Below are 27,915 nucleotides of genomic sequence, written 5' to 3' on the forward strand. Positions count from 1 at the left end.
CGCAGCTCGCCCGGCGGCCGGTCCCGGCCTGAGGCAGCGGCGCGGCGCTGGGCGTGGAGCCCGCGGCCCCCGCACCGGAGCTTTTCAAAAGTCCCGAGTCCGGACCGGGAGCCCCCCCTCCAGGCGCCGCCCCGCCCCGCGCCGCCACGCCCCGCCCCGCCCGCGGCACGCCGCCAAGATGGCGGCCGCCCCAGTGCGCCTGCGCGGCGGCGGGCCGGCAGCTGTGAGGAGACGGGGAGAATGGGGGGGGGGGAGGGGGGGCTGGGGGGGGGGGCCCTGAGGCGGGGGCTCTCTGGGCGAGGAGGGGGGCCTGAGGCGGGGGGCTCTCTGGGAGAGGGGGGGGCCCTGAGGCGGGGGCTCTCTGGGAGGGGGGGGGGGCCCTGAGGCGGGGGGCTCTCTGGGAGGGGGGGCCCTGAGGCGGGGGGCTCTCTGGGGAGGGGGGGGGGCCCTGAGGCGGGGGGCTCTCTGGGAGAGGGGGGGGCCCTGAGGCGGGGGCTCTCTGGGAGGGGGGGCCCTGAGGCGGGGGGCTCTCTGGGAGGGGAGGGGGGGCCCTGAGGCGGGGGCTCTCTGGGAGAGGGGGGGGGGCCCTGAGGCGGGGGGCTCTCTGGGAGAGGAGGGGGGGCCCTGAGGCGGGGGCTCTCTGGGAGAGGGGGGGGGCCCTGAGGCGGGGGCTCTCTGGGAGAGGAGGGGGGGCCCTGAGGCGGGGGGCTCTCTGGGAGAGGAGGGGGGGCCCTGAGGCGGGGGGCTCTCTGGGAGAGGAGGGGGGGCCCTGAGGCGGGGGCTCTCTGGGAGAGGGGGGGGCCCTGAGGCGGGGGCTCTCTGGGAGGGGGGGCCCTGAGGCGGGGGCTCTCTGGGAGAGGGGGGGAGGCTGGGGGCTGGGGGGGGGGGGCCCTGAGGCGGGGGCTCTCTGGGAGGGGGGGGCCCTGGGGGGGGGGGGGGGGCCCTGAGGCAGGGGGCTCTCTGGGAGAGGGGGGGGGGCTCTGAGGCGGGGGGCTCTCTGGGAGAGGAGGGGGGGCCCTGAGGCGGGGGCTCTCTGGGAGAGGAGGGGGGGCCCTGAGGCGGGGGGCTCTCTGGGAGAGGGGGGGGGGCCTGAGGAAGGGGGCTCTCTGGGAGAGGGGGGGCCCTGAGGCAGGGGGGCTCTCTGGGAGAGGAGGGGGGGCCCTGAGGCAGGGGGGCTCTCTGGGGGGGGGGGGGGCCCTGAGGCGGGGGCTCTCTGGGAGGGGGGGGGGCCCTGAGGCAGGGGGCTCTCTGGGAGAGGAGGGGGGGGCCCTGAGGCGGGGGGCTCTTTGGGCGGGGGCCCTGAGGCAGGGGCTCTCTGGGAGAGGGGGGCCCCTGAGGCGGGGGCTCTCTGGGAGGGGGGCCCTGAGGCGGGGGCTCTCTGGGGGCGCCCCTGAAGCGGGGGCTCTCTGGGAGGGGGGGGCCCTGAGGCGGGGGCTCTCTGGGAGAGGGGCGCCCCTGAGGCAGGGGCTCTCTGGGAGAGAGGGGGGCCCTGAGACAGGGGCTCTCTGGGAGGGGGCTGAGGCTCTCAGAGAGAGGCAGCAGGGGGGAGAAGCAGGAGCCAGTGCTGGGTGGAACCAGTACACCCCGTTTCTTCCAGCACAGTCTCTGTGGGGGGAAGGGCCGGCAGAGGCACAGCAGTAAACTACACGAACAGGATTGCTCCTGCACATTCCCACTGAGAGCGTTTCTGCTTTGGAAATGTACAAAAGCTCTAGAGGGCTCTTGTACGTTTCCAAAGCAGAAGTGCTGCAGGCAGCAGGGACTCAAGAAGGGATGAGAGCTGGTGCTGGGGGAGCCAGCTTAAAAGCCGGTTCTCCCCAGCATTAGCTCCAGGGTGCCACCAGCCCCAATTGCTGCCTCTATCCGAGACAGCAGGGGGGATAGGGGACGTTGCTGCAAAGTCTGCAGGGGTCCCAGCGGGGAGCTGGGCCCCCCTGTGGAAGGGGCAGTTGCCGCCAAACAACCCCTGTTCACGGCAGCCAGTGCTGGCCACAGGCAGGGGCTGTTCAGAAGCCTCTAACTACATTTTAAATGCAGAGCCGCAGCACAGGTGGCTCTGGAGCTGGCACGAGCCAGGACTGCTCACTCCCAGCTCAAGTCAGCTCCTGGAGCTACCCCCGCTGTGGCTCTGCAGAGGCACTTATCGACTAATCGTATAGTCGATTCAAATTGTATCGACCGTACGATTGGTCAGATAATTTCATTTTAACATCCTTACCATGTCATAAGAACGGCCATACTGGGTCAGACCAAAGGTCCATCTAGCCCAGTATCCTGTCTGCCGACAGTGGCCAGCACCAGGTGCCCCAGAGAGGGTGGACCGAAGACAATGATCAAGCGATTTGTCTCCTGCCATCATTCTGCAGCCTCTGACAAACAGAGGCCAGGGCCACCATTTCTATCCCCTGGCTAATAGCCTTTTATGGACCTAACCTCCATGAAATTATTTAGCTTCTCTTTAAACTCTGTTATAGTCCTAGCCCTCACAGCCTCCTCTGGCAAGGAGTTCCACAGGTTGACTACATGCTGTGTGAAGAAGAACTTTCTTTTTTTAGTTTTAAACCTACTACCCGTTAATTTCATTTGGTGTCCTCTAGTTCTTCTATTATGGGAACTAATAAATAACTTCTCTTTATCGGCCCTCTCCACACCACTCATGAGTTTATAGACCTCTATCATATTCCCCCCTCAGTCTCCTCTTTTGTAAACTGAAAAGTCCCAGTCGCTTTAACCTCTCCTCATATGGGACCCGTTCCAAACCCCTAATCATTTTAGTTGCCCTTTTCTGAACCCTTTCCAAGGCCAAAATATCTTTTTTGAGGTGAGGAGACCACATCTGTACACAGTATTCAAGATGTGGGCATACCATAGTTTTATACAGGGGCAGTAAGATATTCTGGGTCTTATTTTCTATCCCTTTCCTAATAATTCCTAGCATCCTATTTGCCTTTTTGACCGCCGCTGCACGCTGTGTGGAAGTTCTCAGAGAACTATCCACAATAACTCCAAGATCTCTTTCCTGATTTGTCATAGCCAAATTAGCCCCCATCATACTGTACGTATAGTTGGGGTTATTTTTCCGTTGTGCGTTACTTTACACTTATCCACATTAAATTTCATTTGCCATTTTGTTGCCCAATCACTCAGTTTGGTGAGATCTTTTTGGAGTCCCTCACAGTCTGCTTCTGTCTTGACTATCCTAAACAGTTTGGTATCATCCGCAAACTTTACTACCTCACTGCTTACCCCTTTCTCCAGATCATTTATGAATAAGTTGAAAAGGATTGATCCCAGGACTGACCCTTGGGGGGACACCACTAGTTACCCCTCTCCATTCTGAAAATTTACCGTTTATTCCTACCCTTTGTTTCCTGTCTTTTAACCAGTTGTCAATCCAAGAAAGAACCTTCCCTCTTATCCCATGGCCATGTAATTTACACAAGAGCCTTTGGTGAGAGACCTTGTCAAAGGCTTTCTGAAAATCTAAGTATACTATATCTACTGGATCCCCCTTGTCTGCATGTTTGTTAACCCCTTCAAAGAACTCTAATAGATTAGTAAGACATGATTTCCCTTTACAGAAACCATGTTGACTTTTGTCCAACAAATTGTGTTCTTCTACGTGCCTCGCAATTTTATTCTTTACTATTGTTTCGACTAATTTGCCAGGTACTGAAGTTAGGCTTACCAGGCTGTAATTGCCAGGATCGCCTATAGAGCCCTTTTTAAATATTGGTGTCACTTTGGCTACCTTCCAGTCATTAGGAAGACTAACCTCATTTTTGTGTAATTCCTCTTTTTGAAATTAAATGCCAGGGTGCTGGACTGCTGAGGTGTTCTTCCCACCACAGGAATGTTAAATGTTGTTATATTATGGACACTATTCCCAAGCGGTCCTGTAACGATTATCTCCTGGACCTGATTCTGCTCTCCACTCAGGACTAAATGGAGAATTGCCTCTCCCCTTGTGGGTTCCTGTACCAGCTGCTCCAAGAAGCAGTCATTTAAGCCATTGAGAAATGTTATCTCTGCTTCTCTTCCTGAGGTGATATGTATCCAGTCAATATGGGGATAATTAAAATCCCCCATTATTATAGAGTTCTTTATTTTGGTAGCCTCTAATCTCCCTCAGCATTTCAATGTCACTATCGCTGTCCTGGTCAGGTGGTCGGTAATATAACCCTACTGCTAATTTCTTATTATTGGAGCATGGAATTACTACCCATAGCGATTCTATTGAACATGTTAATTCATTTAATATTTTTATTTCATTTGATTCTACATCATCTTTCACATACAGTGCCACTCCGCCACCCACCCGGCCTGCTCTATCCTTTCGATATATTTTATATCCCGGCATGATTGTGTTCCACAGATTTTCCTCATTCCACCAGGTTTCATTGATGCCTATTATGTCAATCTCCTCCTTTAATATAAGGTACAGTAGATCACTCATCTTATTAGTCAGACTCCCAGCATTTGTGTAAAAGCACTTTAAAAATTTGCCACTGCTTATTTGTCTGCCCTTCCCTGATGCATTGGATTCCTTTATATGCGGTTGTTTGTCTGCTCTGGCCCATGGTTTGTCCTCTCCCCTCCTCTCTTTCTGACTACAGCTTAGAGAATCTCTATCAATGGATTCTCCTCTAAGAGAAGTCTCCATCCAATTTACGTGCATCTCCGCACCAATCGGCTTTCCTCCATCTCTTAGTTTAAAAACTGCTCTACGACCTTTTTAATGTCATGTTGGTAACAACATCTCAGTTTCCTAATCATGGGACTTCTGGACTTGGGGCTATTGAAGGGCCCCAGCCCCCTTGAGAGCTGGTACCTCTGGTTCCAGTTCAGCCTCAAAGGCCTTAGTAGACTAGAGACTCCTATGTTGGTGTAACTATCTTGAGGTAATCACTCTTGATCATACTCAGTGCCTCAGAGTTTACCTTGTAACTGGACAGGGACACTGATTCATCCTGCCTGGGACTCACTCACTCCTCCCTTGATGGCTGTATAAGGAGGAAGAGGAACCTAGGGTCATGCATGGGGCTTACCTGCACTCAGGGATTTCATCTGCCCAACCGTCCATGTCGGCAGCATCTGGTGCACAAATAACATCCAGGGACAGCAGGGCTGAGCCACATGCAGTACCAAGAGTCAGGAAATGAAATCATGACACACAAGAGCCTCATACAATGTACATCCCACAAGGAATACCACAACTTAACCTGTGGCAACCTTCCTTTGGCCTCTCATGGGCTCATCACCTATCGCTCATGTTGCTTCTGACTGTAAGTCTTGAGTCTGTAGTGGGTTCTTTGTGGTTATGCGGCAGGCTTTATTGCGCAAGCTAATCGGTGCTAAGATTTGTATTTTTCTGTCCTGTAACGTGCCATGGATACTTTACAAGAAAGCATGTGTTTATACAACACCCAGTACAATCAGTCCCTCAATAGGGCCTATGGACTCTTCTTTAGTGTACAAACCAATAAATTATAAGGTGATATTTTCAGCTTTTCCTAGAAACTTCTAGGTGCTCACCACCTAATCCTGGGAAATGATCAGTGGCTTTTTTTCCTCTCTCAATATGTATCAAGGGGAAAAATGATAAAATAACCGTGTGAGAAAGGAGAGATGGACTAAGAGGAGGGTGTTTGCTATGGGAACCCTGCTGTAAAGGGTAGCCGGAGGGGTTATCTGAGCAGCAGTGAAGAAGAGACAATATGCTGATGGTTTGAGCAAATTAATGCTGCCTCTTAAAAGCTCTTCATTCTTCAGTCCCCTGAAGTACCACGTGGTCTGACATCACCCTCACTTGCTGAGCACAGAGTCCATTGTTTCCCTACATGTCAAATTCTCCTTTGAGTTACATTCTAACTTGTGCACACGGCAGAAAGGGAGAGGAAATAGTCACCTCAGATGAGCTATTTGGCAGGTATTACATTTCATTTTATTTGAGCTTGCTGTATTCTGTGCAGATTTGAATGGTTTTACAGTCAGAGCCCAATATAAGCAATATACGAGGCAAATACAAAGGAAAACCATTTATTTTCAGTTTAAATTGATGAGAAGTGTTATTTTTATGTTCATCATTACCATATAATTTGCTCACTGGGCCCAATGTGAAGTATGCTGCCTGATGTTTACGGTTGTAGTATATATGCCAGAGGATGTGGGGAAGACCAGGACTTTAAGGCTACATCTACGCTGCAACACTATTTCGCGATACCCAAGTATCCAGAAATAGCTATCCCGCATCTTCACAGCAAGCCTGGCATTTCAAAATATAACAGGCTCGCTATTCTGACATCCCTGTAAATCTCATTCCATGAGGAGTAAGGGACGTTTTGGAATAACAGGTTATTTTGAAATTTGGTGCTGTATAGACAGTGCCAAATCACAAAATAAGCTATTTTGAAATAACATCGAAATAAGATACGCAATTTGCATAGCTCAAATTGCGTATTTTATTTTAAGCTATGGTGGAGTGTAGGTGCACCCTAATCGGGTTCAAAAAAGAGCTAGATACATTCATAGAGGTTAAGTCCATCAATGGCTGTTAGCCAGGATGGGTAGGGATGGTGTCCCTTGCCTCTGTTTGTCAGAAGCTTGGAATGGATGACAGGGGAGGGATCACTGGATGATTCCCTGTTCTGTTCCTTCCCCCTGGGGCACCTGGCATTGGTCACTGGTGAGAGAACACTGGGCTAGATGGACCTTTGGTCTGATCCGGTCTGATCATTCTAATGTTCTTATTTTATGTAGTATAGACTAGGGTTTAGTCCCAGAGTGAGAGTAATATGGTGAGGGAGATAATACCTTTTATTGGAGCAATTTCTGTATTAGCATCACACCTTCAAAAGATGAACCCGGGCACTTAAATTCATAACTCTGCTGGACACTAAAAACCATTGGATTTAATAGATAGTGTTTTTTATGGCCCATTATAACAACTTGTAACATACCGTGCTATTTTCTAACCCTCCAGTGCCCAGTTTCTGCAGAGGAGTTACTTGGCCACTGTATTTTAAGTGCTGCACAACAACGTATGTGAAACCCTTATCTTCTACATTTTCTTTTTCCAGACCTAAAGAAGAACTCTATGAAACTCAAGAGCTTGTCCCTTCTGCCAGTAGAAATTGGTCCAGTAAAAGATATTACCTCATCCACCTTGATTCTTTCATAAATATATCGGATGTGATTCTTTTTGTGCTTTCTGGGTAAGTCTGTAAATACCACCTACAACAGCCCTTGTATGTTTATGGCACTAAATTTATAGCTTTGTTCATGTCACCCCACCTCCCAACATTCTCACTGAACCCTTGGTAATATGTTCTGTCATCTCAAGACCCGGGTTCTGACCTCAAAGTGGGACATGACCCTATTAAAATGGGGTGGCCAGAGCCAGCACTAGACTTGCTGGGACCCAAGGTGGGAGCCTGAGCTCCACCCCCAGAGCAGCTCAAGCTCCAGCATCCTTTCCCATGTCATAATTTTGTTGTCAGAAAAGGGTGATGCTGCAGTGATGTTTGAGAACAGCTCTACATTCCTCATAAAGATTCTTTCTTAGGTACACTTCTAAATTCCCTCATCAAGAGATCAGCCGTTTCTTTAATCTTAGACGTGTTAATAAGCAATCTTGGGGTCTGGACAATAAATATAAATTATTATTTAAACTGTATCAACCAGTTAACAGTCTAAATATGGGGCACTTGGTTGATCTTTCCATGACTGGAACCACGTACTATCCTGTTTTGTGGCACGCTTTGTACAATCGTCTTAATCTTTTCTCCTTAGTCCACAATTCCTGCTAATGTTTTTAACTAAACTTTTAAATTCCTGCTTATTCAAAGGTACCTGTATATTAATTTCTCCATTTTTAAAGCCTTTATTGTTCCTTTATCTACCACTTCATTGTCATGTATCCCAGCGTATGCTGGAGTTCATGTTTGTATTATATTCATATCCTAATTCGCTAAGTCTTGTCAAAAACAATATTTCATAAATTAGATCACTTCTGCTTTCTAAAGTATCCCTTTTAATTGCCAGTATATCTGATTATGAATCTGAAAAGATAACAGTGAAGTAGACTGTATGTCCCTTATGTAGTTTAACACTAACACTTTCGCCACCAATTCATAATGTATGGCATGTCTACACTATGGCGAAGATCGACCCTCCGGAGGTCGATCTTCTAGCGTTCAATCTAGCAGGTCTAGTGTAGACTCCCAAACCGAACACTGAGGACAGACCCTCCACCCCCCAGCATCTGGTACTCCTCATTCTGCAAGGAGTAAGGGCAGCTGATGGGAGTGTGTGCTTCTGTTGGCTTCCCACAGTATAGACACCGTGAAGGCTTGGCTTAAGGTGAGCTGATTCCAGCAACGCATTTTGTGTAGCCAAATGGTGTACCTTAAGCCAACCTGCCTGATCTAGTGTGAACCAGGCCTTAGAGAGGTGCTAAGTAAATACAGAGTGGATACAAAACACTACCTAATCAGAATGGTAACAATTCATGCCACTTTACCCTGGTTATTGACTATGAATCATAGAATACTAGGACTGGAAGGGACCTCGAGAGGCCATCGAGTCCAGTCCCCTGCCCTCATGGAAGGACCAAATACTGTGCAAAGGGTCAGAAAGAGAACCAGGTCCATTCAATGATGTTCCCATTTTAACTGTATTTACTATTTAACTACTTAGTCAAGAAAACAAAATTAAAGCATAACTATCACTCCAGGCCCTAAACAATACATGGTATGAACTGAAACCAGGTTAATTTAACAGATTTAAGTCATAAACTACGATTGTAAAGCTAGTCGTAAAGCTGAACAAGAAGCTTTGTTAAATAAGCCATGCTTTATTAATGCTCAGTTACCTATGATTATGTTTAGGATTCATTAATAACACTACAATTTAAACGGATAATCTTACAAGCACGTACTTGTGCTACAATCAGTAGGAATACTCACATGTTTAAAGTTACGCATGTGTGTCAGTGCAGAGATGATCAGGGCCCTATTGCTCTGTGTTCTGAAAAACATTCTGTGTTGAGTAGATGGTCACATTCAAGGCATAGTCACAATTGAACTAAAGGAAGATAATTCTAAACAGAAATTAGCTGCTTATTTCTCAACAGGTAAAAACCGAAAAACATATTTTCTGATAAAAGGTCACTAATATTAAGTATTTTTGACCCTAGAAGCATTTCCCTCACTGCTCACTAACCCACAACAAATTTCAGCTAAAGACAACTTCATTGTAGCCATCCACACACGTGCTTCATACACTGTATTAGCATTGTGATTTAATTTGCATCCAGAGCTAGACTTTCCCAAAGGAAGATTTTATGAAAATGAGAAACCTTATTTGTATATGATATTTTAAGTCAACTTTGCTGCTTTGTTTTCCCTTTTCCTCTGGTTTTCTCTTTTTCTGTCTTTTTCCACTTTGCCCCCAAAAATATTTTTTTGTTGTTCAAATGGCAATGCTTCCAACAAATGTCAGTGCAAACAGCTACTGTACTCCGCTCCAAATGTGCATCCTACTACAATCTCTCTTATAACGTCAGCTACGTCAATGGCTCTTTTACTGACATGTCCATGCAGCAGGATTTGGAATGAACAGAGCTTTGGTTTGATGGCAATGGAAGTTTTGGCTGTTTTGTGACTCATTATCTAATTACTTTCTCATTTACAAAGCATAAATTCAAAAGGTCAGCTACAAGAGTAGTTTAATTGCCCTTTTCAGATGAAGAGCTGACTGTTCTTCTACTTGACCAATAGCCACATCCCTTCTGTAAAACATTACTTTTGCTGGTAGAAAACTGTTTTCATCTCACTAAACTCTGTGTTCCACTGGCTTAGACAGTGCTGTACTGCACACTTCTATGCTTTTGTTCCCCTGTGACAAGTGATATTCTGTCTTCCATATCACTGTCAGTCAGCTTAGAGAATGTGAAATCCAACCTTCTTTTAAATCCTGTTGCTCAAATGCCTGAAAGGGCTTTTTTTCCTATTGAAACTGGAACTGGTAGGATAGGTATAGGCACAAGCACAATGCTGGCTAGACATTTCTCGGGGGAAGAGGAGCCCAAGGTGCCTCTTTACTCCTTGCCATATCCTGCTAGAGCAGGCTGGTGACCCTTCCATATGCCTGCTGGTGCCCTTTCTGTGTAGGCGGATAGAGCATCTCCCCCAGTGCACCAGCCAATACAGCTGAGCCAGGGTGGAGAGGGAAGTAATTTGTCCCAGCCACAAGTATTCTGCAAAGCCACAATCTAGCTCAGTGGTGGCCAAACGATGGAGCATGCTACCCTAGAATGCTGGGGGCAAGGAAGGAGCACCACAGCCACATTCCACTCCATTCCTGGTCCAGCTTCAGACTCAGCCGCAGCGCCATTCCACCCCCTTGCCCAGCTCCCCTCCCTGTTGTAGCTGCGTTGTAGCTGGTTCCAGCCCAGCTCTGCCCTCATTCCCTCTCTACCCCAGCCACCTCCGTCGCTAGCCCCAGCTCCTCCATCCTCAGCCCAAGTTCCTCTCCTGAACCAACTGTGCTGTACTGGAGCTGGGGCATGGACAGGTTCCATTACCAGTGGGCAAGGGGGCATAACAGGAATCACTCGATCTAGCCCTTTGACGGCAATTCGTTCCATCCAGAAGGAGGTGTTGCATGGCGAACTGTTTTCCATTGTGCAAAGACGAGTAACCTGGAAACTTTGAGAATGCTTTTTGGTATTAGTTAATCCTCTATGCCCAGAGTGTCTAAGCAGGATACAAATATTGCTACAGTGACTTGTAAAATCATAAAGCGCCTATTAAGAACCAGACCCTGCTTGCCTTATTCAAGCATTCCCGTTGATTTCGACATCCCTGCTCATGTGGATGAAGCAAGTAGAATTTGATCCTGTATGTGGCAAGTTTGACTCAATACCACCCATTGATACTTAACTAGCAGAAGTGTGTGTTTGTACTTTCCCAGTGTCATAGGAGCAACACAGAGGAGTAGCTGCATGATCCTTCAGAATGTTAGCTGAGAAGCGTGCCTTCTGCTGGGAATCCATAGCTTTTAGAGTCAAGACTTCTGTCTTTTGGTTCACCTACCATTAATTATCAGATTGAATATACAATAATTATTGATCCCTGCCAGGAAACACTTTACCAAATCCCACTCCACACAAGAACTGAGGCATAGTTCCAAGCGAACCAAATATAGTGTCAATGCTTTTGGAGTTTTCCATCAATCCGTTTTGGTTGCTTCTATAGCGAAAGAGCTTAATATGCCCCATACCACTCACCAACCTGATCGTGGGAATCATAAGGCTACGTCTACATTGCGTTCTCTTGCGCAAGAACATATGCAAATGAGGCACGGCAATGAATATCGCTGTGCCTCATTTCCATACTTAATGAGCTGCCATTTTGCATAAGGGCCTTTTGCACAAGAAGGAGCAGTCTACACTGCTCCTTCTTGCGCAAAAAACCACACTTGCGCAAGAGCCGTTCTTCCTGAAAATAAGCAGCAGAATGGCTCTTGTTCAAGGAGGGGGGGGTTTGCACAAGGAGGAGCTGTGTAGACTGCTCCTTCTTGTGCAAAAGGCCCTTGCACAAAAATGGCAGCTCATTAAGTATGCAAATGAGGCACAGCGATATTCATCGCTGCGCCACATTTGCATATGTTCTTGTGCAAGAGAGCACAATGTAGATGTAGCCTAAGAGAATATTCATTCTGTGCGCTCTGGGCAAAGCTTTAGGGGGAGGTAGAAAGTGCCACACATCCCACGGATGCTAAGCAGTGCCTTATCATGATCATCCTCAGAGCAACATTGCTCCTATTGAGCTCACAACACAGACACTCCCAGTCCGAGGCAAGAACCAGTTACAGAGAAGAGCAGACAGTGAATACAGTCAGGCTAGATGGCAGTAGCATCAGTATAGTGTTTACTAGGTAAGTTATATCTTGTTGAGAAAGAAATGATCTTACTTCAGCCATCACGGACCTCCTGCAGTAAATACATTGCACCAATAGGCTGTCGTGAGAGGGACATTACAGTAGAATTGGAGAGATACAAATCCCACGTATAGACAACAAATGCATTATAATTTTATAGAGTCCAAGGTCAGAAACAACCATTGTGATCATCTAGCCCAGTGATTCTCACCACCGGCTGCTTGCAGCCCAATCAGCACAGAGCTCTGGCCCAGGTGACATCCTCAGGGCCATATAGACAGCACATATAGTGTGTGTTTGTGGCCTACGTAACATATAATAAGCTGCATATGTGGCCCACAGTGGGAAACAGGTTGAGAACCACTGACCTTCGGTATACTACAGACCATAGAACATCCCCCGAATTGATTACTAGAGTAGATCTTTTAGAAAAATGTCCAATCTTGATTTTAGAAATGCCTGTGATTGAGAATGTACCAAGACTCCTGATAAGCCATTCCAACGGGTAATTATTCTCTCTTAAACATGTACACGTTATTTTCAGTCTGAATGTGCCTGGCCTTAGCTACCAGCCATTAGATCCTGTTACGACTTTGTCTGCTTGATTGAAGAGTCCATTATCACATTTCTGTTCCCCGCCTTGCCGACGGTGATCAAGTTGCCCTTTCACCTTTTTGTTCAAATAGATTCCATTAGTGCTTGCCTGCATGAAAAATACAGAGGCTACATAATCTCTGTTCTTATTCTCTCGATTCCCCAGTGTATGCATCCAAAGACTTCATGAATCTTTTGCCCACTGCTGCTCGTGGGGTCCAAATGAGATTATTCATTATGTGTGCTCAAAGGACAAAGCTTTAGCAGAAGGCATGAAGTTCTGTACACTCTGCAGGACACGGAGCAGGGTTTCATCATGATTATCCTAAAGCAATATTGTACAGCACATATTAAGCTCACGGATTCTCACATAGTCAGGCTATGTCTCCACTTACTGGAGGATTGACCTTCCTTGGAGTGATCATTTACAATAGCATACATGCAGGCAGCTGGAGCAGTCCCTGCAAAAGTCCCACGTCCTAATTCTCACCACCTAGACATCCTGAGGCAGTACACAGGGAAACTGAGGCACGCACAGTATTCATGCAAAATCCTAAGACTCACATACAAAATAACAAGGGGAAATCCCCACTTCGTCGCAATCTCATTTCTGGAGGTGAATTGGCATTTAAATTGTAAGACTCATGTTGCTATAAGTTTGGGCTGAAATTCCCAGCTGTCTGTGGCACTCCCATCAAAGAGAGAGAATGGATGAGCACAGGGTGAGGCCTGGAAAGCTTTGGCCATCGCTATTGGCACAGTATTTATAAGTGACATGCACCACATTAAACACTGAGGTGGAGCAGGTCAATCACTGTAGAAGCTCATTACTTAGCGCTGATTGCAATTGCCATGCCATCATGTCTTTTAAAAATATCACTTTTTAAATGATGAGATGCATGGCACAGTGAAATCCTGTTGATACTGTGCCTGGTATGTCGGCCTTAAATGCAGAAAAAAATACCTTAATTTGCAATTAGAGGCAAAATGGGTTGTAGGCCAGAGCCTATTAGACTGCTCTTCACTTTGTCAGGACTACTGCTGGTTGCAAATATTTCTAAAAGTCTCTGTGAGAACTAATGGAATTGGGGGGGCAGAAAAACTCCAGCCAGCTGTACTGCCTCTGTTATAGGTTCACAGAAGAATGGAGCAGACCTCACAATGACAAAAATTAGCAAAGGCAGCGTTGTGTAGTGGGAATGGACATGGCACAGCTCAGCAGTGTGGCCTCTATGTTGCTATCTACGGTGCTTGGTCCTGCCATGAGGGCAGGGGACTCGACTCGATGACCTCTCGAGGTCCCGTTAAGTTCTAGGGTTCTATGATTTATACTAGCATTAAGCTCAATGAGAGCCAACACAAGTACATCCACACTAGGGATCTAAAATCCCTTGTACTTAGTTAACTGATTCAATGTGAATTTTAACTGGTTATCTGATTAAACGGGGGCAGGCAGATGCGGGGAGTGCTGTTTCAGCCGGCTGGGCTGGAGCGCCCCCTCCCCCCTGCCCATCACAACTGGGCTGGAGTGGCCCCCGTCCAGCTGCTTCTGACCCCATGCTGGGCTGCTGGCTCCCAGCCCATGTGGGTCCCAGCGGCACAGGGAAAGGGGGGGGCTGGGCCATTAAGGGTCATGCTTACTGAGTAACTGGTTAACCGGTTACCCGTTCACATTCCTAATCCACATAAGCAGAATCCCAAGCCCCCATCCCTCAGTGTAGACATTGATTTAGGACTTGTCTTCACTACATGGATTGACGCTGTGGTGATCGATCCACCGGCCATCAATTTATCGTGTCTACTTAGATGCAACAAATCAATCTCTGAGTGCTCTACCATTCAGCCCTGTACTCCACCAGCATGAGAAATGTAGCCGGAGTCGACAGGAGAGTAGCCCCAGCTGACCTTACCACATGGAAGACACCACAATAAGTACATCAATGTGACGGTGCAGTTGCCTTGCACTGGAGTGTAGAGGGTTAAAACAGGCCTGGGAGAGGGCTGAGGCTGGGAGCCAATTGGGAGAGGGCTTGTGGCAGCCAGTCAGAGTCCAGCAGGGCTGTATAAAAAGATGGCTGGCCAGGAGGAGCTCACTTTTGCTCCAGGTCTGGAGGAAGAGGAACCTAGCTACCTGCTAGCAGGGTACCTTGGCCAGAGCAGGGCTGAGGGAAGGCAGGGTGAGCCAGGGAAGTTCAGGCTTGAATAAACCCCAGGCTGAGACCCGATGGCAGGGGCCCAGGGAGTAGCTAAGGCTGTAGAGAAGGAGCCAGGACAGGAGAAGGCAGCAGGTCCACACCCCCCTCCCAATGATGACGGCAGTTTGCCCGGGAGGCAGGGGCTGGCTAACGACTAGCAGTGGCTCACTGAGGCATGGTGGGCACAGGGAGTCGGGGTTCCCCAGAGCAGAGGACCCCAGAGTGTGGGGGCCCTGCCACGGGGCAGTACTCTGAGGGAAGGGCACTGTGGTCTGGGAGTGTAACAATATGGTTTTTCTGTAACCACGTTGGAAGGCCTATAGCCATATTGGTAGACCTGAACTAAAGCCTTCTCCTGCAGCCAGAGTGGAGAGCAGCAGCCGTTAGCTGTAAGGCCTAGAGTCACATACGCATGTTCCATCTAAATTGCATTAAAATAGCATCACACTAGGCTGTGAGAAGGCGACCTTGTCCTGATAGCCCCCCACTGTCACCAGATAAAGAAACAGATCTCAAGATGGGTAAAGAAAAGTTAGTTAACACCATTCTGTCTGGCCAGAAACTGCTTCTCCAGAGTTGAGGTTGCGGAATCCGCACTCGATGATTATTGTCATTACTTTCCTATTGTTTGTCTGTGTGATCTGTCTGGTTTGTAACTTTCTGTCTGCTGGGTAATTAATGCTGCTAAGTGTAAATCAGTTAAGGCGGTGGGGTATGATTGGTTAGGTAATTTTGTTACAGTGTGTTATGATTGGTAAGTAAAATTATACTAAAATCATTGGTTAAGATCTAGCTAAGCAGGACTCAGGTTTCACTATATAAACTGGGGTCCAAGAAGGAGACCTGCAAGGAGAGCAGAAAGGGAAACAAGCACAGAAAGGAACAACAACAAGAAGGGGAAAGACCTGGAAGGAGAACTCGCTGCCAAGACACAGCCTAAGACCAGAACTGCCAGGATTTTCCTGCACGACCATGACATGCAGCAGCTAAGATCCAGAGAGAGACTAATCCTGCCGGGCTGACAGAGGAAGTCTGCCTGCCTGTACCGGGATTGGTGAGCATGACACTGTGTGCTTAGCATGTGTATTCTGCTTGCTTGGGAATTGTCAACAGAGAATAAGAGTATCACAGTGTGAGGCTCTTTCAGTGGCTAAAGATCCTGCAAACCCGCAGGAAATTCCGCCCTGAGCCATAGGAGTTGGGTAAGGGTGGGTGTGTAAATTCACAGGGTTGCACCTTGAGCCCTGGGAACTGGGTAGAGGTGTGTGTCCCTACAGTGTGAAAGGGATAGAGAAGTTTGTGTGGGTAACAGGAAGGACTCGGGTCCTGACGAGTAATGAAGAATAGACAAAAAGGGTAATAGCAGACGAGACGTTGCTAGGGGAAGGCGCTATAGGGCTGACATAAGCTAATTCCCAAAATGACCAACAGGAGGTGCCAGGTGGTGAGTCAGGAAGATGCTGCAGTCGACTTCAGTTAGGCTAGTTGTGTAGCTGAAGTTGCATAGGTTCGGAGGTAGTGTAGGCCAGGCCGCACACACGCCGAATCTCAATAGTAGCACAGAGGAAAAAAAGCTGTTGGTAATATTTGTGCATTTCAGTGGGAAAGAACAAGAATCCTTGGCGGAAAATTCCATCCTGTTTTCTGGCCAGTCCTACTGACTTGCCACCAAGGTAACTCCAGACCCAGGTTATTGGGTTGTGAGTCTGTACGATTGTCACATGACAAAGAGCAACTTTCTGCCTACACCCAAGCAAAGAACTTCATGAGTGACAGACTCGGTCACATCCCTAATGCTGGGCCTTCACGGCTCACCGTCTGCTTCGAACCTCCTGCAGCCCCTTGTCCCGCACAGGCTTACATGAACCATTCGCAGGCCCTGCCCCAGCACTGAGCCCGGATTCCACACGCAGCCCTTCTGCAGCTCTGGTCTCTGCCGCCACCTCAGGAGCCCAGACAGAGACGTGCTCGGGAAGGGGAGGCCAAGTCTTCGGCCCCAGCCATCCTTCAGCTAGCACAAGAGGGTATAAATCGGAGTGGCCCTTTGAGTTGCTCTAGACCAAGCGTTCCCAACGAAAGATGAAAAAGCACAGGTGCCCTGGTGGCCATTCTGTAAATATCAATCAGAGTTTCCTTTCGAGAGAGCGTCCATGCAGTCTGGACATGCTCTTTCGCAAAAGCACATCGCTTTTTCAGTGCGCGTTTGCAGTGTGGATGCACTCTTGTGCAAGACAGTTTTGCAGAAGATCTTTTCCAATAAAAGCTTCTTGTGCAAGAAGCCTGCAGTCTAGATGTGGCCTCAGGCTGTGACTAGAGGCAGGGAGGAAATTCTAAGGGAGGGGTTTTCAGCACAGACTTCTGCAAACTGACATCTGAGCTGTGGGGGGGAGGGAGGGGTTAATTCTCATTATTATAGTCCTGGGTTTCCCAGCACAAACCACACTCTGCATTTTTGGCTCGATATTATTGATCTGACGTTAGGATGGCTGACCTTATATTTTTCCAGTCATTTCTATAGCAGTTTGTATGCAATCTGAACGGAAGATATACAGAGTACATTCAAACACACTGAATCGCTGTGGGGAGCTCCTTAGTTGTAGTACCAAAGCTATTCTCCTAAGGAATCCCTTGTAGATTGCCCCTCATTTTTCTTTGCCAAGTTTGCTGTGCAGCGTTGCCAATTGCTGTTGGCATTTTATCATAAGTATCATGATAGTTAGTGGGTTTTTTAAAGCCCCAACTCTTGGAGTCATGTGACTATGAAAAAATCTCTGCTTTTGTTTAATAAAAAAGACCATCTGGACGGTACTGGGTCCAGCCGCAAGGGCAGGGGACTGGACACGATGACCTCTTGAGGTCCCTTCCAGTTCTAGTGTTCTAGGATTCTATGATCAGTTACCAGCCCTCAGAGTTGCAGAGAAAAGGCTGAAGTGTGAAGTTCAAAATCCAGAAAGCAAATTAAAAGTTCCACAATTTTTTAATCTCATGACATTCAAGCCAATCTTCTGATTTGGGGGTAACAGATTTGACTCATTATTTTTGGATGGTTGGGGCTAATAATACCAGTTAGTAGTGAATTCAGATGAGATTGTGGTAATTAGTCGCTGCATAAATTAAACTCGTGAAATCTATAGGGGCGGGCAAGCTGTGGTTTTGGGTGTTGATTTTTTCACTGCATGCTGGTCCTGCTGGCAACAGAATTGTTAAACTTAGCTGCAGCTTGTCAAATATTTTTCTATCATTGTTGTGTTTTGTGATAGTTTTCACACACCCCTCTGTGTTCTGTGAATGCAAAGGATCGCTGAGCCTGTTTCTACCCACCGCACTTGCTAGTTAACAGCTCACTTTTTCCAATCAATTGTCCTTTGAGGACAGAGAAAAATCACTGGGGAATTTCCAATATTTTCTCATCAGGAAGCCCAGGGTTTAAAAACACAAATTTTTGACTCTGCAAAAAATCTTGCACTGATGCCCCAGACTATTGGCAAGTGGCCTGAAAAGATAAATTACTCCTGCTGCAGCATTGCAGCTCCTGCCCTTTCCGGGGTCACTGCTGACGTTCAGAATTGTAAGCAGGTGTTGGGGAGGCTGAGTTCTCTTTATCATGCAGCTGGTTTGGGGGGGCGCAGGGGAGGAGAAGAACTGCACTTTAACAGAGCAAGTCTGAATTTTAGCCTGCAGCAAGGTGGAAAGATGTTAAAATCCAACATGGGTATCTCATTTATTTTATGTGTTGCTGTCCCTAACTAATTTTAGCTGCAGTAATTTAATAACTTTATCCCACATGGACTGCTCTATCAATTTAGTTTGTCTCTTTGCAAACTGGCAAATATACCTATTTATTTGTTGGGTCTACACAGCTCTCAATATGGCTACAATTGTGTTTTCCTTTCACACCAGCCACAAACACTCCCAAGATGACAATGTTTTGGTGACATTACAACCCCAAATAATAGGATATTTTCCACCTGCAAGCTGTAGGGATCATTACTGCATTGTGATAAATTTGAATGGGCTAGTCCCATACACTTAGGCCTGGTCTACACTACAGTGGAAGGTCAAATTAAGATATGCAACTCCAGCTCACCGTTTAGGGGCCAGACAAGCTGCGACAGGCATGCAGAACAGGGGATGGAGGGTTGTTTGGGTAACGAAACAAGACTAACCATTTCCCCCAAGACATCAGAGCTCTCTCCTCAAACTCCTGTAGCTCTCATCCTGTATGCTTGTCTGCCTTCGTGTCTCTTTCACCCAGGCCATGTCTACACTACAGAGGAGAGCGAAGCTGTCGCTGTCCATCTTCCGGGTTCAACCGAGTGGGTCTAGTGAAGGCACACTCATTCAAACTGAGAGGGTGCTCCTGTTGACATCGGTGGTCCTGCTCCTACGAGGAATAAGAGAAGCCGAAGAGAGAGGGTGCTCCCCTTGACCTCTCGCTGTGTGGATGGCACAAAAATGTTATGTAAGATACTTCGTAATTAACGTAGGTGGCGTTGCGTCTCTTAATTCGACCTTATCTCCTACTGTGGACCTGGCCCCGGAGTAAATTTTGACTCTTCCCTGATCCCATAAAGTGGCAGACCAACAGTGTCTGCACGGTCATGGCTGCTACAATGGGGAAGAACTCGCCATTAGCAAAGGCAGCTCAGCGCATCTCTAGAAGCCAGGGAAAGCTAAACTGTGCCGGCGGTACACGTGCATGGGACCCTGGGCATTCTTAACAACACAGAGAACCCGTCGGCACTTAAAGACAAAGTCGTGGGGCAGAGGTGAATACATTCGGTTTGTGCACACACTTCTCTGCTGAGCTTGGCATCTTTCCTGCCTCTCACGTGTTTCCCTCTCGGAACAACATGAAAAAGTTTAAATGTCAGAGGGAGGAAAACACACTGAAAATCGTTGGCCATATTCCCGACATTTTCCATTCGCTGGATGTCTCAGAGATTATGAGGTGAGGACAGACCATTCCCTGCCCTCCTCTAGACACCTGCCAGTACGCACCAGGAAGAAAATACCAAAATCCTCTGCACTGCACCACGTGCTCACTGCAGACCCAGTGGTTTGTGGAGACTTCTGCCTCCTTCAGAGCTACACTTCAACCAGAACCCTGACTAGACGCTACTGCAACACCTGCTGTCGTCCTCTACCAAGACCTTGGGGATGGAGTTTGCCTGATTTAATTCTCACTGCAAGCACTGTTGTTCTCAATTAATATATGTATAACATCAGAATGGGAGAAGGGTTGAGATGGGGGGCAGAAAAGACTATTTTAATCAGAACTCAAGGATATCAGGCATTCCTAATCACCTAGAAATACACATGATTCAGTAAGTAGGAGCGGCTGAAAGTTTCTCACCAGTGTCTTGGGCTTGATAAATAATGGAACACACAAACCTGAGAAACCAATTCACTAGTAAGTTGCTTCTGTGCATTTCGTTTTCAAGGATGCAGGGAGGTGCTTACAGCCAGGAAGCCGGGATCTCTGACACCTCAGGAAGGGGAGGAAGAGATGTGTGTGGAAATGATTCAGGGGCAAAGAGGCAAGAGGAGGAGAAGGGCAAGGGACTGCGTCTCTCCTCACTAACGATCCCTCATTTTTTTTCCTCCTTCGTGCAGAATAAATGTTGTTCTGTGCACTGAGACATGTGCGGATGTGCACCACCATTAGAAAGACATGCCGTCGGCGGTGGGTGCTCTGCTAGTCAGCTGGGCGGCACTGGAATCTCGCCTGGGTGGCCACCCAAGTCCTCAGCCTGCAGAGAACCCTGCCCTTAATCCTATGAGAAGGGGAGAGAAGAAGGTGAGCAGGGAAAAAGAGCGGAATCTGGCCACACTGCATGTTTCAGCCAGTGATCACAGAAGCGCCCAGGGCGTGTGGGACGGTGTGAGAGAGAAAGGGGAAAGGAAGTGGGCAGAGCATGGGAAGACAGACAGGGGCACTAGCCGAGACAGGGAACAAACCAGTGGGAAGAGTGGAGATAACAGGAGGGGAAGGGGAGTATTAAATGTCTGATCCTGGATGGGGCGTGGTGACAGGGGCTTAAGTAGAAGCAGCTGCCACTGTCACAGACCCTCCGCCCCCTCCCCCACCCTCAAAGTCCCTTTCACACTCTGGATCCCGTTTATCTGAGGAAGTGACTTCTGCTGTTGAGAAACGTGTTTTGCTGCACTGCTGTGGCAGACATTCTCCACACCGTCGTTTTTTCAGCCACGTCGTCTCGCAGGACCCATCTTCCCACAGATCCTTCTGTGGCTACCCCCAAGGAGAGGCCATTTCCTTTGGGAGCTGGAGGGGCTAGGTCACTGAGAGTCTGCTGGTATTTTACATTGCTGCTGTCGGATGATCATTGACATCAGGTCCTTGTGTGCCGCATTCCTGTCTTCTGGCAGTGCAGGGCTGCGTGGGGCTGCTGATGTTCACTGCAGTAAGAGCAGTCTAAGATTCAAGAGCATATCTTACTTGGTACCCATGGGGGGCAGCTACCCCCACTTGGACCTGAAGGGTTTAAAGCAGGCTGGAGGGAACCGGCACAGAGCCCTGGCCAATCAGAAAAGGGTTTAGAAGGAGCCAATGAGAAGGCAGCTTGCTGGGGGCAGCTCTGGTTATAAGAAGCTGCTCAACAGAGCAGAGGGCAGTTGTGGCCTGACCAGGGAGGGGGCAGGACTGGTTCCTAGAGGAGTGCTTGAGAGAAAGCAGGGCCGGGCAGGCTCGGGGGAGCTAGCAGAGGGCTCCAGCCTGATGCCGGCCAGGCTGCAGGCCTGGATACAGGGGCCAGGAAGGTGCAAGGACCACAGGGAAGGGACCAGGGAACAGGAGGCATTTAAGAGAGCAGGTCAAGGCTACTGCCTTAGGGTCCTCAGGCTGGGACCCAGAGTAGTGGGCAGGCCCCCCCTTTCCCTCTTGCACAGCACCTAGCCACACTGATGAGTGGCCTTTACAAACTGGGACTTGCCCCTGAAGCGAGGGGCTGGACTGAGGCTGCAGTTGGCTACAGAGGCTGGCACAAGGCTGCAGTCTGCTGGTACCCCGTGAAGGGGGCGAGCGACCAGTGTGGTGGGCATTGCTGGAGGGCGGAGTCCCGAAAAGGATGCCATGGTTGGAGGGCAACGTGGTGTGACGTAGTGGGGGTACCTGGCTGGTTTCTATTCTGCTGGCTCTGGGGTAACCTCCACTGGCTGCTGTGGGTACCACGACCCAGCAAAACAGGATGAGTCACTATGCAAACCAGTATGGCCAGACACCCCCTATGGAGAGGAACAAAGGAAGGTGGATGCTGCCCTGGCTGGGGGGCAGGGCTGGAAGAGAGTTAGTTAGTGGCTGGCTATCTGGGAGCATGGAGGAGACAGCCTAGGGAAAGGGGCTGGAGTTTAGGGGCCCGGTCTCCCCCATCTCAAGGGGGCCTGAGGCATCCTAGCCCAGTTCTGTGACCAGACTACATCTGTGCTGTGCTGTACCCTGGAGAGGCAATAAACTTCCTCTGTTCCACCGGCTGGTGCAGTCTGTTTGTGCCATTTCGGGGTGCAGGAGACGGGGGACCCCCAACGCGCCGTCACACGTGGGTCCAGAGCGAGAGTGTGGGGAGAGCACAGAGGAGTGATGGACGACACACATGCAGAAGGAGGCGCCCTGCTGAGGACTGAGATAATTACCAGAGTGGCCAGCAGGGGCCACTGCAGCAGTGAGTCGCTCCCTGTTACGGTAGCTCTCGAGTCATCTTAACGTGAACAGACTTCAGCCTACCCTCCGGCGTTGCCCCTATGGCACCGTTCCACAATAACCACCTACAATACAATTGTTCATGACTAATTTAACCTTCATGGAGCATATGAACTGATAAAACGTCATAGGCCAGTTTCCTGAAGTGCTCTTGCTTTAGAATATATCTATTTAAGTCCAAGGTCACTAAGTATTTCTTAGACATGAAATGGCCACTTTGCAGCCGTTCTACACGATTGCTAACAAGCAAGTCCATTGTCACCCAGAAATCTCTGTGCAGGAGCGAGAAGCCATTTAAACCAGGCTTTCACTTAAGGCCAGTTGGCTAGGAAAAAATGTACTCCACGTCTGGCTGTGGCATTTTCCCCTCTGCTGCAAACACCCCTCTTCCTCTCCCACTGTGCGGGGGTATTCATGAGGTGCACTGTCGTGAGCGACCTAATAGTGGGTTAGAACTCAGACGTGTCCTTGACAGCACAGCTGCTCTGTGCACAGACTATTTCATTGCTTGGGGAAGCTGGGAACAGGCGGGCTCCAAAAGTGAGATGGAAAATTTTCAGAAGAGAGTAAGAGGCAGGAAATCAAACCCTCGTTTCTTCTCCTCTGGGAGAGGAAGCCCTAATCCCCCCTCGCACCTTTCTCTGGAGTGGAGATTGCGGGCAATGCCCATTCGCATGCGCTGGGATTCTGATGTGAACGGACAGATTCCCTCCTCTTAGCTGGCTGCCAGCTCCTCCGTCAGTGATGTGCAGCTGATTTACAATTAGCCAGGGACTGGTTTGTGCATGGAAGAGCCTCACCAAAAGAAGCGAGATGTGCTGCGCTTCATAATCCTTTCTCAAATGCCATAGTACGTTACCTTCAGTGTCAGTTGCTAACGAACGCACAAGACTCAGAGCCTGGACATGAGTCAAACCAGACATGAAAGTGACGGCATTTTTATCAACTGATCCCATAGGCGCCTGGCATCTCAAAGGGCTTTAGACGCAACAAGGTCGATCCTGCAAGGAGCAGCGCTTTCTCCACTTTCACTGACCTCAGCAGGAGGAGAGGGTGCTCACAAAGTCGGGCTCCATCTGCACAATGGCATGGCCCCCCTTCACCCAAGCAGCTTAGGGGTTAGCAGATGGGTCACCGGGACCCAGCCCAGGAGAGCTGGGTTCTCTCTGGAGTTCTAGGAACCTGCATTTGAGAATCCTTTTGTGTTTGGGGAGGGGGAAAACCGTCCTGAATAAGGATAAAGACAAAACCTCAACTTTTTATAGAATCAACACCCCAAAATAGTGTGGTTGGGACACACTGAAACCTGGTATTTCCAAAATGATGTATGCTTCCTGGGATTCCACAGGGGCAGCCCAAACTGACATGATTTGTGTCTGTTTCATGGCTGCCCCCACCAAACAGAAGCAATGAAACGGACTGGTTCTGTTGGGGCTCTGCTACTGACTTCCCACATGGCCTTGAGCAAATCAGTTCACCTTGCTGTGTTTCTTTCCCAGCTGCTGTCTCATGTCTTCTTTCACTGTATGCTGTCTATGGCAAGGCCTGGATCACATGCCCATTTATACATCCCGTAGCCCAAAAGTCCCTGGCTTGGCTTGGCTTCTCTAAATGCATCTGTCATACAAAGAAGAATAACATGGAAGTGCAGCTCCTCTGGGATATGGAGGAGGGGGAATAGTAATAGGCAGACAGCTGTTCTGGATAGGCTGGAGTGGCTTGATGGACATTGGTTTGGTGCGAATGGTTGAGGCTGTATTCAGTGCTAGCATAGAAAAGTATCTGGAAATTATTCATGTCATCTGTTGTACTCCGCAGCAGAACCACAACGCAGGGCTAGTACGGTGGCTGACGCATAGTTCATCACTTGCACTAGACACTGACCTGGGTTTAGGAGAAACGACATCAACAGAAGTGATAATTTAAAGGAACTCCAGGTTACCAGGGCCACTTAGTGTATCAGGGTGGGATATTTGTTTCGCTGTGCTGAGACTCACTGGCATGGCGCCTCCTGCTGGTCACAGCGGGAATTAGCTTGGCTCTCCGCAGGGCTCCCCCCCCCCGGCCGGTGTCTCACCCATCCCTGCTCCGTGCACTCTCCACATGCTCTGTCCTGGACCCACGTCGCTCCCCAGATCATAGCGTCCTCCACACTGGTCTCTTGCCCCCCTTTCTAGGGTATCAGCAGACTGTAGCCTCGCACCTGCCACCTGGCCAACTGCAGCCCCTGTCTAGCGTCTCACCTCAGGGACAAGCCACAGTCCAGAGGGGCCACTCCTCAGCAAAGGGGAAGTGGGACCCAGGCCCACCCACTACTCTGAGCCCCGGCCCAGAGACCCTTTGGTAACAGCCTTGTCCTGCCCTCCTTTTCCCCCCTCTATGGCCTCCTGTTCCCTGGGGCACTTCCCTTGTGATCCCTGCACCTTCTTGGCCTTCATGTCAAGGCCTGTGGCCTGGCCAGCATCAGGCTGGAGCCTCCGTCCCTCTAGCTCCCCTGAGACTGCCCAGCACTGCTTTCTCCACCATGCTTCCCTGAGAACCAGTCCTGCCTCCTCCCTGCTCAGGCCTCCACTTCCCTCTGCTCTGCTGAGCAGCTCCTTATAACTAGGGCTGCCCCAGCACACTGCTTTCTGATTGGCTTTTTCTGAGCCCTTTTCTGATTGGCTGGGGCTCGGTGCAAGGTCCCGCTAGCCTACTTTAACCCCTTCCCTGCCAGAGTGGAACAGCTGCCCCACTACAGTCTGCAAGCTGACTTTTCACGGATCTTTGAGCCTCACCTTGGTAAAGTCACTCTCCTCTAGAGCAGGACTACGCTCACACTCGTGATGAGAATAAACGTGCCAGGGCTTTTTTTGTATTCATCCCTCTTCTGTATGGACCGCATGGTCTTTATGGCTTGAGGGGTCTACACACAGTACATGTCTAGCCACTCGGTTGTGGTGTTTTAGGGAAATCCTTGCCAGTCCTTTGGACTATGTGCAAGGCCCAAAGATAAAAGCTTTAAAATCCTTTCTGGTTCCCTTCCCCAGACCTGAAGAACTCTGCATAGCTGGAAAGCTTGTCCCCTCCACCAACCGAAGTTGGCCCAATAAGAGATATTACCTCCTCCCTATGGAACTGGCCCGGCTTCATCTCCTGCAAACAACATCCCGTGCTCACAAGCCAGTCCTGAGCCTTGCTCTGTGAGGTCTCAGGACTGCTGACAAGAATCTGGCCCGAATCACTGTTGCTAGGCAGCGACGATACCTTAGGGAAAAAAACGCGGTAGAACAGATTCCTGCAAGTCTCTGCAGTTTCTTCCAGTCTTCTGGAGTCTGTCTGAGGAGTTTGTACTGGCTTTATCCACTTTTGTTTAGCCAAGGAAAGCATTTACATGGAAAGGTGTTCCTACTTGGGCAGAAGTAAGGAAGCCCGAAAGAGATGTTCTCTTGCAATTCCATGAAGTACTTCATTATGGGGAAATAATGAAACCAAGAGACAGAGTGAAAAATGAGAAGACCAGGTCCAGTTCTAGGAGAGAAACTGTAAAGGGTAAATCAAGCAAATCCCCAATAGGAGAGGCACCAATTTCAGGGCATGCAGGAAGCCTGGTACTTTGTGACAATTTCTGGAGGCTATGCAGCAACCCAATAAACTCAAACAGGCACAGAAGGTCAAACCTGTCCTTTCAAATGTAGGTCAATAAAGCGTGCAGAGAGAGGAACGCACCTAGGAAACGCAGCTGCTTTCAAAACCTGACATAAAGCCATATATTACACGGTGTCACATGGGGACCACTTCCTATCACACTGACCTCAGATGATGTGAGATAATTGCAGAATGACTCAGCTGAGATACGCTTCAGTCAGATGCTCCTGTGAACTTGTAAGTTTTGCGGTAGGGTGGGCAGATGTCACTGGAGAGAATTTTGGCTTTGACAGCCTTCTTTGACAGGCCCTTACCACATTTGCTGCCTCTGCTTTTATGGCAGCTGCTACCCCTTCAACGAAAAAAAAGGATTAAATTATTTTAATGGTATGTTGAAAAAACACTCATGAGTCCAGTACCAGCCCTGCAGCATTTGGATCTAGAGTTACAGGGTCTTGCCGTGTTTGGGGTAAATGCTCTAAGACTCTCTAGTACCATTTTTTATTAAAACAGAGATAAAACATGCAACCCAAGAGAGAAAACTCACAACCCAAAACATGTCCAGCAAGAACGGAGAAGTAGAAGCAGCAGCCGCCTGGGAAATCAGCTCAGAGAGAAGAACGAGCACTAAAGTGACCATAATAGACCTGCATGACATTTCCACTCTGAGTAATTTACAATGTCCCAGTTGAAATTTCTGCTGGGGAAAGCTCTCGCTGCTCTTTCCAGCCCAGTGCTACTCAAGGGCAAGCAAGCTGCCAAGGCAACCTAGCACAGAGGCCAGTATCCTGCAGGTAGCTTGTCATACCTATGCAGTGCTCCAGTGAAGTCAATAAGACTCACAAGAATGGCCATAGTGGGTCAGACCAATGGTCCATCCAGCCCTGTGTCCTGTCTGCTGACAGTGGCCAATGCCAAATGTCCCAGAGGAAGGGATCACAACAGGTAATCCTCATGTGATCCCTTCCCTGTCACCCACCTCCTGAGAAACAGAGGCTAGGGACACCCTTCCTACCCATCCTGACTAATGGCCATTGATGGACCTAACCTCCATGAATCAATCTAGCTCTTTTTTGAACCCTGTTAAAGTTCTAGCCTTCACCACATCCTCTGGCAAGGAGTTCCACAGGTTGACTATGTGCTGAGTGAAGAAAAACTTCCTTTTGTTTGTTTTAAACCGGCTGCCTATGCGTTTGGTGACCCCCTAGTTCTTATATTGTGGGATTAATAAATAACTTTTCCTTATTCGCTTTTTCCACACCAGTCATGATTTTATAGACCTCTATCCTATCCCCGCTTAGTCTCCTCTTTTCTAAGCTGACGGGGACATAAGGTCCAGCCCCCCTGGATGGAACGGCATGTTCCAGGCCTGTAAATGAGGAAAAGTAGGCAGACAAGATCCTCTCTTGTCCTTCACTAATGTAGCTATTTTGCACCACTATGGCCTGCTGCATGGCTGTGACTCGCGCACCATCCGCCAGTGTGTAGGCCGTATGGGTTTCTGGCCAAAGGATACTTTCTGACACCGTGCTCATTAGTCCTCGTTGTGAGTAGGAAAGAAAGCCACTTCTCTGATTTGGGGAAATTTGAAGAATGAGGTCAGGCTCGTCCTCAGTCTCATAACAGGCAGATCTGAATGGGCACAACCAGACAGCTCTGGCTGAGCTGGGTGAAATCTTTTGGTTGAAACTCTTTTTGTGTGCGTGAGAAATGCAAACTGAGGTCGACTGAAACCTTCTGTGAATCTGTCGCCAACTTGTCTGTCTCACACAAAAAAAAAAAACCTGCAAGAAATCGACCATTTCACTTTCACATTTTCGCACCAAAATATTTCGATTT

At 48.9% G+C, this 27,915-nt stretch overlaps 1 protein-coding gene and 1 long non-coding RNA gene across 11 annotated transcripts in view; one reads left to right on the forward strand and one right to left on the reverse strand.

Annotated features, from left to right (window-relative positions):
• KLHL13 (kelch like family member 13) overlaps positions 1-134 on the reverse strand; it is a 133,780-nt gene extending 133,646 nt beyond the window's left edge. For 2 of the 7 annotated variants that reach the window (XM_075941172.2, XM_075941167.2), the window contains exon 1: positions 1-134. The gene's annotated coding sequence lies outside the window, so the exon portion shown is untranslated. The other 5 variants (XM_075941171.2, XM_075941168.2, XM_075941170.2 and 2 more) reach the window with 4 other exon arrangements.
• Positions 88-27,915, forward strand: LOC106732830 (uncharacterized). Of its 4 annotated transcripts, none has more exons than XR_016350604.1 (4): positions 88-223; positions 7,080-7,214; positions 15,520-20,532; positions 25,479-27,915. It is a non-coding gene; the product is annotated as an uncharacterized LOC106732830 (long non-coding RNA). The 4 variants fall into 4 exon arrangements; XR_016350603.1 differs by lacking the exon at positions 25,479-27,915 and having other exon boundaries at positions 15,520-15,800; positions 18,988-25,472; XR_016350602.1 differs by lacking the exon at positions 25,479-27,915 and having other exon boundaries at positions 15,520-15,786; positions 18,988-25,472.

The sequence above is a fragment of the Pelodiscus sinensis genome, chromosome 13, assembly GCF_052426305.1.
Source record: "Pelodiscus sinensis isolate ZL-2025 chromosome 13, ASM5242630v1, whole genome shotgun sequence".
Lineage (NCBI taxonomy): Eukaryota > Metazoa > Chordata > Testudines > Trionychidae > Pelodiscus > Pelodiscus sinensis.